Source organism: Crinia signifera, chromosome 4 (assembly GCF_055691185.1).
Source record: "Crinia signifera chromosome 4, ASM5569118v1, whole genome shotgun sequence".
NCBI classification, from domain to species: domain Eukaryota; kingdom Metazoa; phylum Chordata; class Amphibia; order Anura; family Myobatrachidae; genus Crinia; species Crinia signifera.
Window position 1 is genome coordinate 321,646,357 of NC_139220.1, and position 19,793 is coordinate 321,666,149.

General features: G+C 41.9%; 1 protein-coding gene and 3 pseudogenes across 5 annotated transcripts in view; 1 reads left to right on the forward strand and 3 right to left on the reverse strand.

The window, feature by feature from the left end:
• LOC146075941 (uncharacterized) overlaps positions 1-19,793 on the reverse strand; it is a 188,970-nt gene that overhangs the window by 93,950 nt on the left and 75,227 nt on the right. The window lies entirely within an intron of this gene.
• Positions 7,197-7,315, reverse strand: LOC146076171 (5S ribosomal RNA; annotated as a pseudogene).
• LOC146076172 (5S ribosomal RNA) lies at positions 13,353-13,471 on the reverse strand (annotated as a pseudogene).
• On the forward strand, positions 14,519-14,637 carry LOC146076173 (5S ribosomal RNA; annotated as a pseudogene).

A 19,793-nucleotide genomic window follows, 5' to 3' on the forward strand; every position in this document is an offset into this window, starting at 1 on the left:
TACCCCTTTATATACACTAACCAGCTGCACAGTGTAATATGTAAGATACTATGATGGTGCTGTCACCTAGATATCCCTTTATATACCCTAACCTGCTGCACAGAGTAATATGTAAGATACTATGATGGATCTGTCACCTAGATACCCCTTTATATACACTAACCTGAGGCTCAGAGTAATATGTAAGATACTATGATGGAGCTGTCACCTAGATATCTCTTTATATACACTAACCTGATGCGCAGAGTAATATGTAAGATACTATGATGGAGCTGTCACCTAGATATCCCTTTATATACACTAACCTGCTGCACAGAGTAGTATGTAAGATACTATGATGGTGCTGTCACCTAGATATCCCTTTATATACCCTAACCTGCTGCACAGAGTAATATGTAAGATACTATGATGGATCTGTCACCTAGATACCCCTTTATATACACTAACCTGCTGCACAGAGTAATATGTGATACTATGATGGTGCTGTCACCTAGATACCCCTTTATATACACTAACCTGCTGCACAGAGTAATATGTAAGATACTATGATGGAGCTGTCACCTAGATACCCCTTTATATACACTAACCTGCTGCACAGAGTAATATGTAAGATACTATGATGGAGCTGTCACCTAGATACCCCTTTATATACACTGACCTGCTGCACAGAGTAATATGTAAGATACTATGATGGAGATGTCAACTAGATGCCCTTTTATATACACTAATCTGTTGCACAGAGTAATATGTAAGATACTATGATGGAGCTGTCACGTAGATACCCCTTTATATACACTAACCTGCTGCACACAGTAATATGTAAGATACTATGATGGAGCTCTCACCTAGATACCCCTTTAAATACACTAACCTGCTGCACAGAGTAATATGTAAGATACTATGATGGAGCTGTCACCTAGATACCCCTTTATATACACTAACCGGCTGCACAGAGTAATATGTAAGATACTATGATGGAGCTGTCACCTAGATACCCCTTTATATACACTAATCTGCTGCACAGAGTAATATGTAAGATACTATGATGGTGCTGTCACCTAGATACCCCTTTATATACACTAACCAGCTGCACAGTGTAATATGTAAGATACTATGATGGAGCTGTCACCTAGATATCTCTTATATATTTGGCTACATCTGTCACTCAAAGTGTGTCTGGAGCTGTAACGCTGAGTTGTGGACTTCCATCTTAATATATGATTGTCATCACCTGTTTTAAACAGGGTAATTGATAAGAAAGGTGTTTAAGCACAGGTGATGGCAATCCATAAATTAAGAAGAAAGTCCAGAAACAGAGCAATGTGTCCCTCCTGGAGAGGGTCATGTTGGGAGGTATGCACCTCCCTCCCTCCCCCCCATTCACGACATCCCCACGATTAAATGGCACATGCAAAACACTGACATGGCTATGGTCGACAATGAAAAAGGTTGACAAAATTTATTTTTCACTTTTTCAATGTTTTCATATTCATTCTCATATGTCAACATGGACACCAATGAAGTGCCACACTTATGTCAACAATTACATGTGTTGATTTTTTCTTGTGGCGATTCGCGGCACCCCCGGTGACTCCCACAATTCGCTACACCCACACCCCCCCCCCCCGGGACCCCCCCTCCCGCAATTCACGGCATCCACCCACGAACCCTCCTCCCGTGATTCGCGGACACCCCTCACCTCCTCCCTCCCCCCCCACCCCCGCACGCGATTCACGGCAACCCCAGGATTAAATGGCACATGCAAAACCACTGGCACGGCTATGGTCGACAATGAAAAAGGTTGACATGAGTTTTTGAAGATTTATTTTTCTTTTTTTTAATGTTTTCATATTCATTCTCATGTGTCGACATGGACACCGATGAAGTGCCACACTTATGTCAACATTCACATGTGTTGAACTTTCTGTGTTGATTTTTTCTTGTGGCGATTCGCGGCACCCCCCGCGACCCCCCTCCCGCGATTTGCAGTACCCCCCTCGCAATTCGCGGCACCCTCGGTGACTCCCGCGATTCACGACCCCACCCCGTGACACCCCCCCTCCTGCGATTCGCGGCACCACGCGACCCCCCCTCCCACAATTCGAACCAACCCCCCGGGCCCCCCCTCCCGCAGTTCACGGTGCCCCCCACGACCCCCCCTACCGCGATTCCCCACCCCTGACCCCCCCTCCTGTCATTGCGGCAACCCCCCCGCCCCCCGTGACCCACCCTCTCGCGATTCACTGCAACCCCCCACGCCCCTCCCACAATTCGCGGCACCCCCACCCCCCCCCGCGACCCCCCCTCCCGCAATTCACGGCATTCACCCACGACCCCTCCTCCCGTGATTCGCGGACACCCCTCACCTCCTCCCTCCCCACCCCCGCGCGCGATTCACGGCAACCCCAGGATTAAATGGCACATGCAAAATACTGGCACGGCTATGGTCGACAATGAAAAAGGTTGACATGAGTTTTTGAAGATTTATTTTTCATATTCATTCTCATGTGTCGACATGGACACCGATGAAGTGCCACACTTATGTCAACATTTACATGTGTTGAACTTTCTGTGTTGATTTTTTCGTGTAGCAATTTTTTTCCAGTGACAACTATGAACTATGTGCATGTCAACCTACACATCATCAACCAATTCTTTGTATAATATATAACACCTGTTCTGTTTTACTGTAGGTGCTTTAAGTCAGACCTTTTACTGCTACTATTACTGTTTATGTAAATGCATTCTGAATGACAGCAACATCCTACCATCCTTCTACAAGAATATATAACCAACTAGGTGATTCATCGCGCCCCGTGCCCCCCCCCCCCTCCCACAATTCACAAACCCCCCGCGCACCCCCCTCCCGCGATTCGCAACCCCCCCTCGCGCAATTCACGCCCCCTCCCACGCTTTGCGGACCCCCGCCCTCTCCCGCGATTCGCCGACAACTGCGCCCCCCCTTCCTTGATTCACGGCACCCCCGCGCCCCTCCCACAATTCACGGCACCCCTAAGCCCCTCTTTAGTCCCCCGTATACTCACACACCCCTATCACTACCCAGCTTCCTGCTCTCCTGAACCGTAACTTCCACCACTGGGGAGTCGCTGGCGCTGTTTTGCCCACATGCCCCTATCATGCCTCATAGCCCAGCCTCCTGCTCTCATGCACCCGAACTCCCACCCAGTAGGAGGAGACACTGACTAAGGGCCACCATCCTGTACTGCCACGATGGACCCTCACCCACTGGCAGAAGCTGTACAGTGTCCCCCACCCTCCTCTTTAGTCCCCCTTATGCCCACACACCCCTATCACTACCCAGCCTCCTGTTTTCCTGTGTCGTGACCTCCGCCAGTGGGGAGCCGCTGACTCAGAAACACCCTACTACTGTATACTATTGCACACCCACATAAACAACACAAATGTCACTGTACCATCCACACTATCAATGTACATCTTACTCTGTAACGGCTTTTTAATTAAACAAAACAATACACACCCCCTTCCACATCATATGCTCTCTATGTAACACATTTCACCTATAACTCAAGTTGCAACACAGGCCATCTTTCATACAATTCTAACCATCTTTCTCATATACAAATGTTCACAAATTAAGGGGGCGCAGCCCCTTACGACGGTGTGAAGAGCCATGTAAATATCTGCTGAAGCCTCTGAGAAGTTCTCTGAGGCTTCAGCGTTCCCAGTGATGCAGCGCGAAGGTGATGTCATGATGTCGCCCATGCACAGTAACTGAGGACCCTGCGGCAGGAAGATCAGTGGCAGCAGCGGGCGGGGGAGGGGGTGTCTTCACAATTATTATTATTATTTTATTTATAAGGCGCCACAAGTGTTTCGCAGCGCCGTACAAAGGAACAATACAGGGAGACAAAACTTGGCATAACATTGAATAAATAACAAAAATATAGTACAAATAAAGAGCGCAACAGATCAATGCACATTACAGCTTAAATGTAAGTAGTGAGGACTCAATCAACATACAACTAGAGGCTTGAGGCCAATGATGGAGATGAGTATGCAGACGAAGATGGTCACTGAGTGTTGGAGTAAAGGAGAGCTGTGAGTGAAATGTGAAGAGAAGTGGGCTTTGACAACAGGAGGGAAGAGGGCCCTACTCGGAGGAGCTTACAATCTAGTCTCTTTATATACACTAACCTGATGCGCAGAGTAATATGTAAGATCCTATGATGGTGCTTTCACCTAGATACCTCTTTATATATACTAACCTGATGTACAGAGTAATATGTAAGATACTATGATGGAGCTGTCACCCAGATACTCCTTTATATACACTAACCTGCTGCACAGAGTAATATGTAAGATACTATGATGGTGCTGTCACCTAGATATCCCTTTATATACACTAACCTGCTGCACATAGTAATATGTAAGATACTATGATGTAGCTGTCACCTAGATATCCCTTTATATACACTAACCTGATGTACAGAGTAATATGTAAGATACTATGATGGAGCTGTCACCTAGATACCCCTTTATATACACTAATCTGCTGCACAGAGTAATATGTAAGATACTATGATGGAGCTGTCACCTAGATACCCCTTTATATACACTAACCAGCTGCACAGTGTAATATGTAAGATACTATGATGGAGCCATCACCTAGATACCCCTTTATATACACTAACCTGCTGCACAGAGTAATATGTAAGATACTATGAGGGTGCCGTCACCTAGATACCCCTTTATATACACTAACCTGCTGCACAGAGTAATATGTAAGATACTATGAGGGTGCCGTCACCTAGATACCCCTTTATATACACTAACCTGCTGCACAGAGTAATATGTAAGATACTATGATGGAGCTGTCACCCAGATACCCCTTTATATACACTAACCTGCTGAACAGAGTAATATGTAAGATACTATGATGGAGCTGTCACCTAGATAACCCTTTATACTGTATACACTAACCTGCTGCACAGAGTAATATGTAAGATACTATGATGTAGCTGTCACCTAGATATCCCTTTATATACACTAACCTGATGTACAGAGTAATATGTAAGATACTATGATGGAGCTGTCACCTAGATACCCCTTTATATACACTAATCTGCTGCACAGAGTAATATGTAAGATACTATGATGGAGCTGTCACCTAGATACCCCTTTATATACACTAACCAGCTGCACAGTGTAATATGTAAGATACTATGATGGAGCCATCACCTAGATACCCCTTTATATACACTAACCTGCTGCACAGAGTAATATGTAAGATACTATGAGGGTGCCGTCACCTAGATACCCCTTTATATACACTAACCTGCTGCACAGAGTAATATGTAAGATACTATGAGGGTGCCGTCACCTAGATACCCCTTTATATACACTAACCTGCTGCACAGAGTAATATGTAAGATACTATGATGGAGCTGTCACCTAGATACCCCTTTATATACACTAACCTGCTGAACAGAGTAATATGTAAGATACTATGATGGAGCTGTCACCTAGATAACCCTTTATACTGTATACACTAACCTGCTGCACAGAGTAATATGTAAGATACTATGATGTAGCTGTCACCTAGATACCCCTTTATATACACTAACCTGCTGCACATAGTAATATGTAAGATACTATGATGGAGCTGTCACCTAGATACCCCTTTATATACACTAACCTGATGCACAGAGTAATATGTAAGATACTATGATGGAGCTGTCACCTAGATACCCCTTTATATACACTAACCTGCTGCACATAGTAATATGTAAGATACTATGATGGAGCCATCACCTAGATACCCCTTTATGTACACTAACCTGATGCACAGAGTAATATGTAAGATACTATGATGGAGCTGTCACCTAGATACCCTTTTATATACACTAACCAGCTGCACAGTGTAATATGTAAAATACTATGATGGAGCTGTCACCTAGATACCCCTTTATATACACTAACCTGCTGCACAGAGTAATATGTAAGATACTATGATGGAGCTGTCACCTAGATACCCCTTTATATACACTAACCTGCTGCACAGAGTAATATGTAAGATACTGTGATGGAGCCGTCACCTAGATACCCCTTTATATACACTAACCTGCTGCACAGAGTAATATGTAAGATACTATGATGGAGCTGCCACCTAGATACCCCTTTATATACACTAACCTGCTGCACAGTGTAATATGTAAGATACTATGATGGAGCTGTCACCTAGATACCCCTTTATATACACTAACCTGCTGCACAGAGTAATATGTAAGATACTATGATGGCGCCGTCACCTAAATACCCCTTTATATACACTAACCTGCTGCACAGAGTAATATGTAAGATACTATGATGGGGCTGTCACCTAGATACCCCTTTATATACACTAACCTGATGCACAGAGTAATATGTAAGATACTATGATGGAGATGTCACCTAGATACCCCTTTATATACACTCACCTGATGCACAGAGTAATATGTAAAATACTATGATGGGGCTGTCACCTAGATACCCCTTTATATACAATAACCTGCTGCACAGAGTAATATGTAAGATACTATGATGGAGCTAAGAAAGGGGTTGAAGATCCGCACAGACTTGTAATCTGTGTAATGATTTTTGTACCAACTTAATGAACTACTATACTTGACAAATTCTGGTAGTTGCTTGGTTGGCGGTGCGCCCAGCGTTTAGAATCAATGGTGAACACTGGGGTTTTTTTCGTCAGAGGAAGAGTCCGACAAAAGAAAGAAAAAACGCTTTTTGGGCGCACTCGTTTGGTTAAAGATGTAATATGATAATATTAAAACATAGCTTTTATTTTAGACTTTATTTAAAATAAATGGCACAAAAATAATTTGATATTTAGATATTAAAATGTAGTGTGATCCTTGGACTGGTTTAATTCCAGGGAAATTGGTAATTTAGTCACACACTTAATCTGTCATTCAAGCACTGATGTTATCAGAGGTATGATTACCAATGATTATAGGCAGTGAAATGATTCAATTCCCCTAGGTATGAACAATCTTGTGCTTAATAGCATCTAGTAATACACCTAGTATTGGTAGTATGGGGAAAAAGGAAAAAGGATGTCACAGCCTCTATATGTGTTAATAAATTCTTTAATAGACACTCTCTCTGGCAGTCATGTTACAGGTGTTTGTTTAGTACGGCGGCTTATACCCCTATTTTTAATATTGCCACACCTGGGCTTCCCCAGGGGTCTCCCACCTGGGTACTGTCCTGGCCCTCCACTGCTTGGCTTCCAAGTTCGGGGAGGGTTTGGGCAGACCAGTGGGGTATGGTGGCAGTATATTAGGGTTTGGTATCTGATCACAAATGACCTGTTGGGCTGCAAAGGGAGGTGGCTCAGCAGGCGCAACACCTGAGTCACACTGTCTCTGAAAAAAACAATAATTAAATATTTATTTTTAATTTTTGTGATAGTGCTAGTTTTAATGCAAAAAAAGGGGGGTTGGTTACTGAGTGCTATAACTGCTGGGGAGTAAAAAAACCCGAAAGGAGCAGTTCTGTGTGTTGCACAAAACTGAAGGAGACAGTCAGCATCAGAGATGGTAGCACAATTGATAATTAGCAGTTTAAGTTGTCACCAAATAATTAAGCAGCTGCGGAGAGATAGTGGCGTCAGACCGACATTATACAATTCCTGTATTTCACTGGATACATTAGATCTCCATGGGATACGAAGTAACAAAGTAACTGTGTCTGATCACTCATCTATAATATTTGCAAGTTGCTTCTTTTGTAACGATATACACGCTGTGATGACAGACAATCTGCGCACAATATCAGAATTGCTGAACGCAGTCTGATGATGGTTATAGATAGTACAAACCCAGTTTGCTCAAAGAGAGCTTATGAATAATTGGTAAAGCACATCTCCAAGGGGAGATAATCACAAATTGGACAGGTATAGCTGTCCGTACAGGGAGCGCTGACCGACTGCTTACAGCAGTAGCGGTGCGCTTGTCTAACCTGATGCCGCTGCCTGAGTTAGCGGTTTTGACGGAGATAGGGATCGTAGGTTGTCGCGCTGGCTGGTGGCGAAGCTGTGAGCAGAGACCGGCCGGATACTCTGCGCCGGAGCTGGGCGCGTGGAAGTCCAGATACCTAACCTCGCTGTCAGAGCCGGAGCTCCCTGAGGAGTGTGTCGGCGGCGGCGTGTGGACGCTGAAAGTTGCTGCCAGTATCAGGTGGACGGTCAGAGAGGTGAGAGGCTGGACATCGGGGCCTTGGACACGTGTTTCGCCTATAGGGCTTCTTCTTGCAGTGCCATTTTAGATGAGGGCAAGTGCCCTTGCTTTATTCTCTCTCTTTTTGATGGACAGCCTTTTTGACCAATCAGGTCTTGAATGGGGCTGTATTGGTTTGATTCAACGAATATTTGTTCCTCTCCTGGATACACTGATTAAACGTTTTTGTTATGAGATGCATATATATTATTATAGGTTGCATGGTATGATTTGACTAGTATATGTAAACCGCATATATATTAAGATGATATCGGCTGGTATCATTGTATCGGGTATTCTTAGGTCACTCAACATTTTTCATTTTTATTATTTTGAGAAATTTGGCTTTTAAGGTGTAATTGGCTTGTAAGGAATCCTCGCCTGTGTACATAGATGCATGAGACGCAAACATATCAAATTACACATTATAACTGGCTGGTATATGCAGAACGCATATATTTTGAGATTATGTCGGCTGGTGTGTACGTATTACACATTCATTCTGTCGTTCAACATTTTTTTATTTGTAGAGATTGGCTGGTATGGAGTAATTGACCTCGGGGTATGGTGAAGGTTGGGGAGTGAGTAATATTATAGTGATATTGATAATCAGTGGTAAATAATTATGTATACTATTAATTAGGTTATAGTAGGTTTTGGTGAGACCGCATGATTTCTCATGGGTCTGGATTTGCATATCCGGGGAATGTCATTTTTTTGGAATTATTTGTGCTAGCAGGTTGGTGCCAAAAGTGACTAAACAAAACAAAACAAAACAATATAAATCGTGAGTGGTAACGTGCTGATGGGGAGAATCTACACCCCTAGGTGAAATTGCATAGTGAGATCGGTTGGATTAATGAGATCTATGATTGTGAGGATGATGATAGGTGGGGTGATGCTGGAGCAGATTCCAGTATTAAACGTGAGATCACACGATATATGGTGCCCGATCATTGGGTGTGTGAGAAGGAATAACTAGGAGTGAGTGTGTGGAAACCATTGGTGAGGTCAGTTATCAGAAATTGGTTGATAAGTGGGAATTGCCCACTGTTAGGTTGTAAAACAGGAAATATACATAATGGTGATTTTATTTTAGGAATGATCCATATTTGATATCCTCATTCAGGCCATCAGGGGCCAAAGATCCCAAACTGAAAATCCATTTACTTTCCTTTTGAAGGAGTATTTGATTCAAGTCTCCTCCCCTTAATCCTAAATGGATCTGTTCCAAGCCTCGTATCTGGAAACCAGCTGGCTTTCCTTCATGTTTTTTTAAGAAATGCCTGGCGACCGTTGTCAGTTTTTTCATTTTAATGATGTCTGATGGAGCATTGCGGATGTTGCCAAGATGTTCTAAGGCTCGCTGCTTGAGCATCCTTGTAGTCAGTCCCACGTACTTCATATTGCACTCACATGTTATACAATATATGATATTTTTGCTCCTACAATTGAAGAAGTCTTTGATTGTGATGGTATTGTCATATTTATCATTTATTGTAAGTGTTTTGTCGACATGGGGGCAAATTTTACAGCCTCCACAGGGATGGGTACCTTTGAGGAGTGGAGCTTTGGTCATTGTATTAGTGAAGTGGCTGTGCACCAATTGATCTTTTAGATTTGGGGCACGCCTCCAACTCATGTCTACTTGTGGTTTCACCTTTGCGGCCAGGTCGCTGTCACTGAGAATTATGGGCCAGTGGTTTTGTATGATGTTCTTAATTTCTTTCCATTCTGCGCAGTAGTTGCCCACGAACCTGATAGTATTGTCCATGGGTTTTGCTGAGGTTCCCTTGTCTTGGAATAGCATTCTGGATCGATCTGTCTGGGTGACGGTTTTTTCTGCTTTCTTAATTGACCTATTGGAATATCCTCTGTCCCTTAATCTCTTGGTGAGATCTTTACAGTTGGATTTGAAGGTTTCATCATTTGAGCAGTTCCTGCGTAACCTTAAGAACTCTCCTTTTGGAATGTTATTAACAGTAGGCGGGAAATGCGCGCTTGACTGATGGAGGAGGCTGTTGGTAGCCGTTGTCTTGCGGAAAAGTTCTGTTTCTATCATGTTCTGAGCACCTCTGTAAATTTTTAGGTCCAAAAACGAAATGCTGGAACGGTCCTGGGTATACGTCAGTTTGAGGTTTAAGGTATTAGTGTTCAAATGGTTAACAAATTCTTTGAGTTGTTGTTCGGTACCTCTCCATATCAAAAAAATGTCGTCTATGTAACGCATCCATGTTGTGATGCAGTTATCATAGACCTGATTTGATTCGTTAAATACCACCTCTCGCTCCCACCATCCAAGGAAGAGGTTGGCGTATGTGGGGGCACAGGCCGCCCCCATTGCCGTCCCCCTCCCTTGGATGTAGTATCTGTTATTGAATGTAAAGTAATTCTTGTGTAGGACAAAATTTAGAAGGTCCAATAGAAACAGCTGAAAATCACCAATGTTGTCCATTTCAAGGAAATATTTTACTGCCTTGATACCCAGGTCATGACTGATGCAGGTGTAAAGTGCTTCAACGTCCATGCTGACCAGTATTTCTTCCTCATCCAGGTAGACATCATGTAGTTTTTTCAAAACGTCTGCAGTGTCCTGTGTGTAGGAGGGCAAAGATATGACATGTTGTCTAAGATGTGTGTCTAGAAAGACACATGCTTTCTCTATTAATGCTCCATTCCCTGATACAATTGGGCGTCCGGGAGGTTCGTGTAGGTTTTTATGAACCTTTGGTAGCAAATAAAAAGTTGCTACACGTGGGTTAGGGGTTTGTAGGAATTGATGTTCATTTTTAGTGATGACATCGTCCTTTAATGCACCATCAATAAGCCGATTATATGCAATTTGGAAATTTGATGTGGGATTGAACATGGTCTTGGTGTAGCAGGTGACATCATCCAACTGTCTGTTGGCTTCCTGTAGATATAGAGAGTGGGGCCATATAACTATGTTGCCCCCCTTGTCCGAGGGCTTGATTTGGACATCCTTCCATTCTCTTAGTTCTTTAATTGCCTTCCTTTCCTTTTTATTGGTGTTACCAATATGTATCCGATGTTTCCTTTTTTTGTACAGTTTATCAAAGTCCTGGGCAACCATCTTGGTAAACACTTGTACCTCAGGGCATATGTTTGGTGGGGGGAAGAAGGTTGATCTTTTCTTGCATACCGGTCTTTTCTCAGGTTCATGGGTGGTGGTGTCACCAAGTTCCTCCAAAGCTTGTAGGGCTTCCAATTCTTGATTGGTCCATGTGGTGTTGTGGAGGATACTGTCATCTTTTTTAGCATGAAATTTGGTAAGTAGTAATTTCCTACTAAATAATTGCAGATTAGTTTCCCATTGGAATCTGTCGAAAGAGGATGTGGGGCAGAAAGTTAAACCTTTTTGGAGAACTTGTTCTTGTATTGCTGTTAGGGTATGTTCAGATAAGTTAATTATCTGAAGTTGTGATATGTCTGTTCTTGTGTCTCCGTGCCCCTCAGGGGATATCGGTTTGGTATGTGCGGCCCCCATCGTGATGCGTTTCTTCTTCCTCTTCTTTTTACTGCGTCTGGTCTTTCGTTTTGTTTGGGGCCTCGGCCTCTGCTGTACTCTAAAAAAGGTTCCGGTATGGATTGAGTTGCTCCGATTGATTGTGAGTGGTAGAAATGGTTGGTCGGTCTTCTGGGTATGGGATCCTCTCTTTGGTGACTGTCCTCACTTAACTCATCCGTGCTGGAGTAATCTGTCTCAGATGTGGATGGCTGGTGTCGGTTCAGGTCCCTGCGTTGATTTCGCTTCGTCCAGCGGAAGACTCGTCCTGTGTGGAAGTCAGTTTGGTCACGATGGAATTTATTTCTCTTCCTTTCAATTATTACTTTTTCATACTCCTCTAGATCTTTTTTGTTTTTTTCAAAGTGGAGTTGGAAGGAAGTATTCGTCTCCCATGGTTCCAATTTCTTACCTAATGCTTCAACTTCTTTAGAGATGGACTCTAGCACAAGGTGATTATGTTGGATTAAGATTCCCATCAATTCCTGGGAACACTTCAAAAGGCTATTTTCCCACTCTTTTTTGAGGTTTTCGGTGCATAACTCAAACGCTGGAAAGGTCCTTGGTCTAAGACCTCGTGGGGTAATTTTTAGTTTGCAATAATTTTCTAAGCTGGTTAGGTCCCAATTTGTTCTAATTTGTTTTTGTAATGTAAATTTTAGTCTGGTGATGTCATCATTCCAGTTGGAATCTGGCACGTTCTCATTGACGGTAGTAGGAAAGATATTATCCAGGTTGTCAGTCCTTCTTTTGGATGCTAGTTCATTTCTCAAACTAAACGTTGACATTGATTGATTTTGGGTTGACAAGGCCTGAATGAGGAAGTTGAGAGAGAGCACAAAAGCAAAAATTCTATGTATAAGCAAAGTCTGTATATGGTGCCAATACCAAAATGTCGTGCTGGATCTTGGAGCTGAGAAAGGCCTCAGGAAATTCTAGTAGATAAGAAAGGGGTTGAAGATCCGCACAGACTTGTAATCTGTGTAATGATTTTTGTACCAACTTAATGAACTACTATACTTGACAAATTCTGGTAGTTGCTTGGTTGGCGGTGCGCCCAGCGTTTAGAATCAATGGTGAACACTGGGGTTTTTTTCGTCAGAGGAAGAGTCCGACAAAAGAAAGAAAAAATGCTTTTTGGGCGCACTCGTTTGGTTAAAGATGTAATATGATAATATTAAAACATAGCTTTTATTTTAGACTTTATTTAAAATAAATGGCACAAAAATAATTTGATATTTAGATATTAAAATGTAGTGTGATCCTTGGACTGGTTTAATTCCAGGGAAATTGGTAATTTAGTCACACACTTAATCTGTCATTCAAGCACTGATGTTATCAGAGGTATGATTACCAATGATTATAGGCAGTGAAATGATTCAATTCCCCTAGGTATGAACAATCTTGTGCTTAATAGCATCTAGTAATACACCTAGTATTGGTAGTATGGGGAAAAAGGAAAAAGGATGTCACAGCCTCTATATGTGTTAATAAATTCTTTAATAGACACTCTCTCTGGCAGTCATGTTACAGGTGTTTGTTTAGTACGGCGGCTTATACCCCTATTTTTAATATTGCCACACCTGGGCTTCCCCAGGGGTCTCCCACCTGGGTACTGTCCTGGCCCTCCACTGCTTGGCTTCCAAGTTCGGGGAGGGTTTGGGCAGACCAGTGGGGTATGGTGGCAGTATATTAGGGTTTGGTATCTGATCACAAATGACCTGTTGGGCTGCAAAGGGAGGTGGCTCAGCAGGCGCAACACCTGAGTCACACTGTCTCTGAAAAAAACAATAATTAAATATTTATTTTTAATTTTTGTGATAGTGCTAGTTTTAATGCAAAAAAAGGGGGGTTGGTTACTGAGTGCTATAACTGCTGGGGAGTAAAAAAACCCGAAAGGAGCAGTTCTGTGTGTTGCACAAAACTGAAGGAGACAGTCAGCATCAGAGATGGTAGCACAATTGATAATTAGCAGTTTAAGTTGTCACCAAATAATTAAGCAGCTGCGGAGAGATAGTGGCGTCAGACCGACATTATACAATTCCTGTATTTCACTGGATACATTAGATCTCCATGGGATACGAAGTAACAAAGTAACTGTGTCTGATCACTCATCTATAATATTTGCAAGTTGCTTCTTTTGTAACGATATACACGCTGTGATGACAGACAATCTGCGCACAATATCAGAATTGCTGAACGCAGTCTGATGATGGTTATAGATAGTACAAACCCAGTTTGCTCAAAGAGAGCTTATGAATAATTGGTAAAGCACATCTCCAAGGGGAGATAATCACAAATTGGACAGGTATAGCTGTCCGTACAGGGAGCGCTGACCGACTGCTTACAGCAGTAGCGGTGCGCTTGTCTAACCTGATGCCGCTGCCTGAGTTAGCGGTTTTGACGGAGATAGGGATCGTAGGTTGTCGCGCTGGCTGGTGGCGAAGCTGTGAGCAGAGACCGGCCGGATACTCTGCGCCGGAGCTGGGCGCGTGGAAGTCCAGATACCTAACCTCGCTGTCAGAGCCGGAGCTCCCTGAGGAGTGTGTCGGCGGCGGCGTGTGGACGCTGAAAGTTGCTGCCAGTATCAGGTGGACGGTCAGAGAGGTGAGAGGCTGGACATAAATATTTAATTATTGTTTTTTTCAGAGACAGTGTGACTCAGGTGTTGCGCCTGCTGAGCCACCTCCCTTTGCAGCCCAACAGGTCATTTGTGATCAGATACCAAACCCTAATATACTGCCACCATACCCCACTGGTCTGCCCAAACCCTCCCCGAACTTGGAAGCCAAGCAGTGGAGGGCCAGGACAGTACCCAGGTGGGAGACCCCTGGGGAAGCCCAGGTGTGGCAATATTAAAAATAGGGGTATAAGCCGCCGTACTAAACAAACACCTGTAACATGACTGCCAGAGAGAGTGTCTATTAAAGAATTTATTAACACATATAGAGGCTGTGACATCCTTTTTCCTTTTTCCCCATACTACCAATACTAGGTGTATTACTAGATGCTATTAAGCACAAGATTGTTCATACCTAGGGGAATTGAATCATTTCACTGCCTATAATCATTGGTAATCATACCTCTGATAACATCAGTGCTTGAATGACAGATTAAGTGTGTGACTAAATTACCAATTTCCCTGGAATTAAACCAGTCCAAGGATCACACTACATTTTAATATCTAAATATCAAATTATTTTTGTGCCATTTATTTTAAATAAAGTCTAAAATAAAAGCTATGTTTTAATATTATCATATTACATCTTTAACCAAACGAGTGCGCCCAAAAAGCGTTTTTTCTTTCTTTTGTCGGACTCTTCCTCTGACGAAAAAAACCCCAGTGTTCACTATGATGGAGCTGTCAACTAGATACCCCTTTATATACACTAACCTGCTGCACAGACTAATATGTAAGATACTATGATGGAGCTGTCACCTTGATTCCCCTTTATATACACTAACCTGCTGCACAGAGTAATATGTAAGATACTATGATGGAGCTGTCACCTAGATACCCCTTTATATACACTAACCTGCTGTACAGAGTAATATGTAAGATACTATGATGGAGCTGTCACCTAGATACCCCTTTATATACACTAACATGATGCAGAGTATTATGTAAGATACTATGATGGAGCTGTCACCTAGATATCTCTTTATATACACTAACCTGATGCGCAGAGTAATATGTAAGATACTATGATGGTGCTGTCACCTAGATACCCCTTTATATACACTAACCTGCTGCACAGTGTAATATGTAAGATACTATGATGGAGCGGTCACCTAGATACCCCTTTATATACACTAACCTGATGTACAGAGTAATATGTAAGATACTATGATGGAGCTGTCCCCTAGATTCCCCTTTATATACACTAACCTGTTGCACAGAGTAATATGTAATATACTATGATGGAGATATTACCTAGATACCCCTTTATATACACTAACCAGCTGCACAGAGTAATATGTAAGATACTATGATGGAGCTGTCACCTAGATATCTCTTTATATACACTAACCTGCTGCACAGAGTAATACAGTATGTAAGATACTATGATGGTACTGTCACCTAGATATCCCTTTATATACACTAACCTGATACACAGAGTAATATGTAAGATACTATGATGGAGCTGTCACCTAGATATCCCTCTATATACACTAACCTGCTGCACAGAGTAACATGTAAGATACTATGATGGAGCGGTCACCTAGATACCCCTTTATATACACTAACCTGCAGCACAGAGTAATATGTAAGATACTATGATGTAGCTGTCACCTAGATACCCCTCTATATACACTAACCTGCTGCACAGTGTAATATGTAAGATACTATGATGTAGCTGTCACCTAGATACCCCTCTATATACACTAACCTGCTGCACAGTGTAATATGTAAGATACTATGATGGAGCTGTCACCTAGATACCCCTTTATATACACTAACCTGCTGCACAAAGTAATATGTAAAATACTATGATGGAGCTGTCACCTAGATACCCCTTTATATACACTAACCTGATACACAGAGTAATATGTAAGATACTATGATGGTGCTGTCACCTAGATATCCCTTTATATACACTAACCTGCTGCACATAGTAATATGTAAGATACTATGATGTAGCTGTCACCTAGATATCCCTTTATATACACTAACCTGATGTACAGAGTAATATGTAAGATACTATGATGGAGCTGTCACCTAGATACCCCTTTATATACACTAATCTGCTGCACAGAGTAATATGTAAGATACTATGATGGAGCTGTCACCTAGATACCCCTTTATATACACTAACCAGCTGCACAGTGTAATATGTAAGATACTATGATGGAGCCATCACCTAGATACCCCTTTATATACACTAACCTGCTGCACAGAGTAATATGTAAGATACTATGAGGGTGCCGTCACCTAGATACCCCTTTATATACACTAACCTGCTGCACAGAGTAATATGTAAGATACTATGAGGGTGCCGTCACCTAGATACCCCTTTATATACACTAACCTGCTGCACAGAGTAATATGTAAGATACTATGATGGAGCTGTCACCTAGATACCCCTTTATATACACTAACCTGCTGAACAGAGTAATATGTAAGATACTATGATGGAGCTGTCACCTAGATAACCCTTTATACTGTATACACTAACCTGCTGCACAGAGTAATATGTAAGATACTATGATGTAGCTGTCACCTAGATACCCCTTTATATACACTAACCTGCTGCACATAGTAATATGTAAGATACTATGATGGAGCTGTCACCTAGATACCCCTTTATATACACTAACCTGATGCACAGAGTAATATGTAAGATACTATGATGGAGCTGTCACCTAGATACCCCTTTATATACACTAACCTGCTGCACATAGTAATATGTAAGATACTATGATGGAGCCATCACCTAGATACCCCTTTATGTACACTAACCTGATGCACAGAGTAATATGTAAGATACTATGATGGAGCTGTCACCTAGATACCCTTTTATATACACTAACCAGCTGCACAGTGTAATATGTAAAATACTATGATGGAGCTGTCACCTAGATACCCCTTTATATACACTAACCTGCTGCACAGAGTAATATGTAAGATACTATGATGGAGCTGTCACCTAGATACCCCTTTATATACACTAACCTGCTGCACAGAGTAATATGTAAGATACTATGATGGAGCTGTCACCTAGATACCCCTTTATATACACTAACCTGCTGCACAGTGTAATATGTAAGATACTATGATGGAGCTGTCACCTAGATACCCCTTTATATACACTAACCTGCTGCACAGAGTAATATGTAAGATACTATGATGGCGCCGTCACCTAAATACCCCTTTATATACACTAACCTGCTGCACAGAGTAATATGTAAGATACTATGATGGGGCTGTCACCTAGATACCCCTTTATATACACTAACCTGATGCACAGAGTAATATGTAAGATACTATGATGGAGATGTCACCTAGATACCCCTTTATATACACTCACCTGATGCACAGAGTAATATGTAAAATACTATGATGGGGCTGTCACCTAGATACCCCTTTATATACAATAACCTGCTGCACAGAGTAATATGTAAGATACTATGATGGAGCTGTCACCTAGATACCCCTTTATATACACTAACCTGCTGCACAGACTAATATGTAAGATACTATGATGGAGCTGTCACCTTGATTCCCCTTTATATACACTAACCTGCTGCACAGAGTAATATGTAAGATACTATGATGGAGCGGTCACCTAGATACCCCTTTATATACACTAACCTGATGTACAGAGTAATATGTAAGATACTATGATGGAGCTGTCACCTAGATACCCCTTTATATACACTAACATGATGCAGAGTATTATGTAAGATACTATGATGGAGCTGTCACCTAGATATCTCTTTATATACACTAACCTGATGCGCAGAGTAATATGTAAGATACTATGATGGTGCTGTCACCTAGATACCCCTTTATATACACTAACCTGCTGCACAGTGTAATATGTAAGATACTATGATGAAGCGGTCACCTAGATACCCCTTTATATACACTAACCTGATGTACAGAGTAATATGTAAGATACTATGATGGAGCTGTCCCCTAGATTCCCCTTTATATACACTAACCTGTTGCACAGAGTAATATGTAATATACTATGATGGAGATATTACCTAGATACCCCTTTATATACACTAACCAGCTGCACAGAGTAATATGTAAGATACTATGATGGAGCTGTCACCTAGATATCTCTTTATATACACTAACCTGCTGCACAGAGTAATACAGTATGTAAGATACTATGATGGTACTGTCACCTAGATATCCCTTTATATACACTAACCTGATACACAGAGTAATATGTAAGATACTATGATGGAGCTGTCACCTAGATATCCCTCTATATACACTAACCTGCTGCACAGAGTAACATGTAAGATACTATGATGGAGCGGTCACCTAGATACCCCTTTATATACACTAACCTGCAGCACAGAGTAATATGTAAGATACTATGATGTAGCTGTCACCTAGATACCCCTCTATATACACTAACCTGCTGCACAGTGTAATATGTAAGATACTATGATGTAGCTGTCACCTAGATACCCCTCTATATACACTAACCTGCTGCACAGTGTAATATGTAAGATACTATGATGGAGCTGTCACCTAGATACCCCTTTATATACACTAACATGCTGCACAGAGTAATATGTAAAATACTATGATGGAGCTGTCACCTAGATACCCCTTTATATACACTAACCTGATACACAGAGTAATATGTAAGATACTATGATGGAGCTGTCACCTAGATACCCCTTTATATACACCAACCTGATACACAGAGTAATATGTAAGATACTATGATGGAGCTGTCACCTAGATACCCCTTTATATACACTGACCTGCTGCACAGAGTAATATGTAAGATACTATGATGGAGCCGTCACCTAGATATCCCTTTATATACACTAACCTGCTGCACAGAGTAATATGTAAGATACTATGATGGAGTCGTCACCTAGATACCCCTTTATATACACTAACCTGCTGCACAGAGTAATATGTAAGATACTATGATGGAGCTGTCGCCTAGATACCCCTTTATATACACTAACCTGATGTACAGAGTAATATGTAAGATACTATGATGTAGCTGTCACCTAGATACCCCTTTATATACACTAACCTACTGCACAGAGTAATATGTAAGATACTATGATGGAGCTGTCACCTAGATACCCCTTTATATACACTAACCTGATGTACAGAGTAATATGTAGGAAACTATGATGGAGCGGTCACCTAGATACCCCTTTATATACACTAACCTGCTGCACAGTGTTATATGTAAGATACTATGATGGAGCTGTCACCTAGATACCCCTTTATATACACTAACCTGATACACAGAGTAATATGTAAGATACTATGATGGAGCTGTCACCTAGATACCCCTTTATAT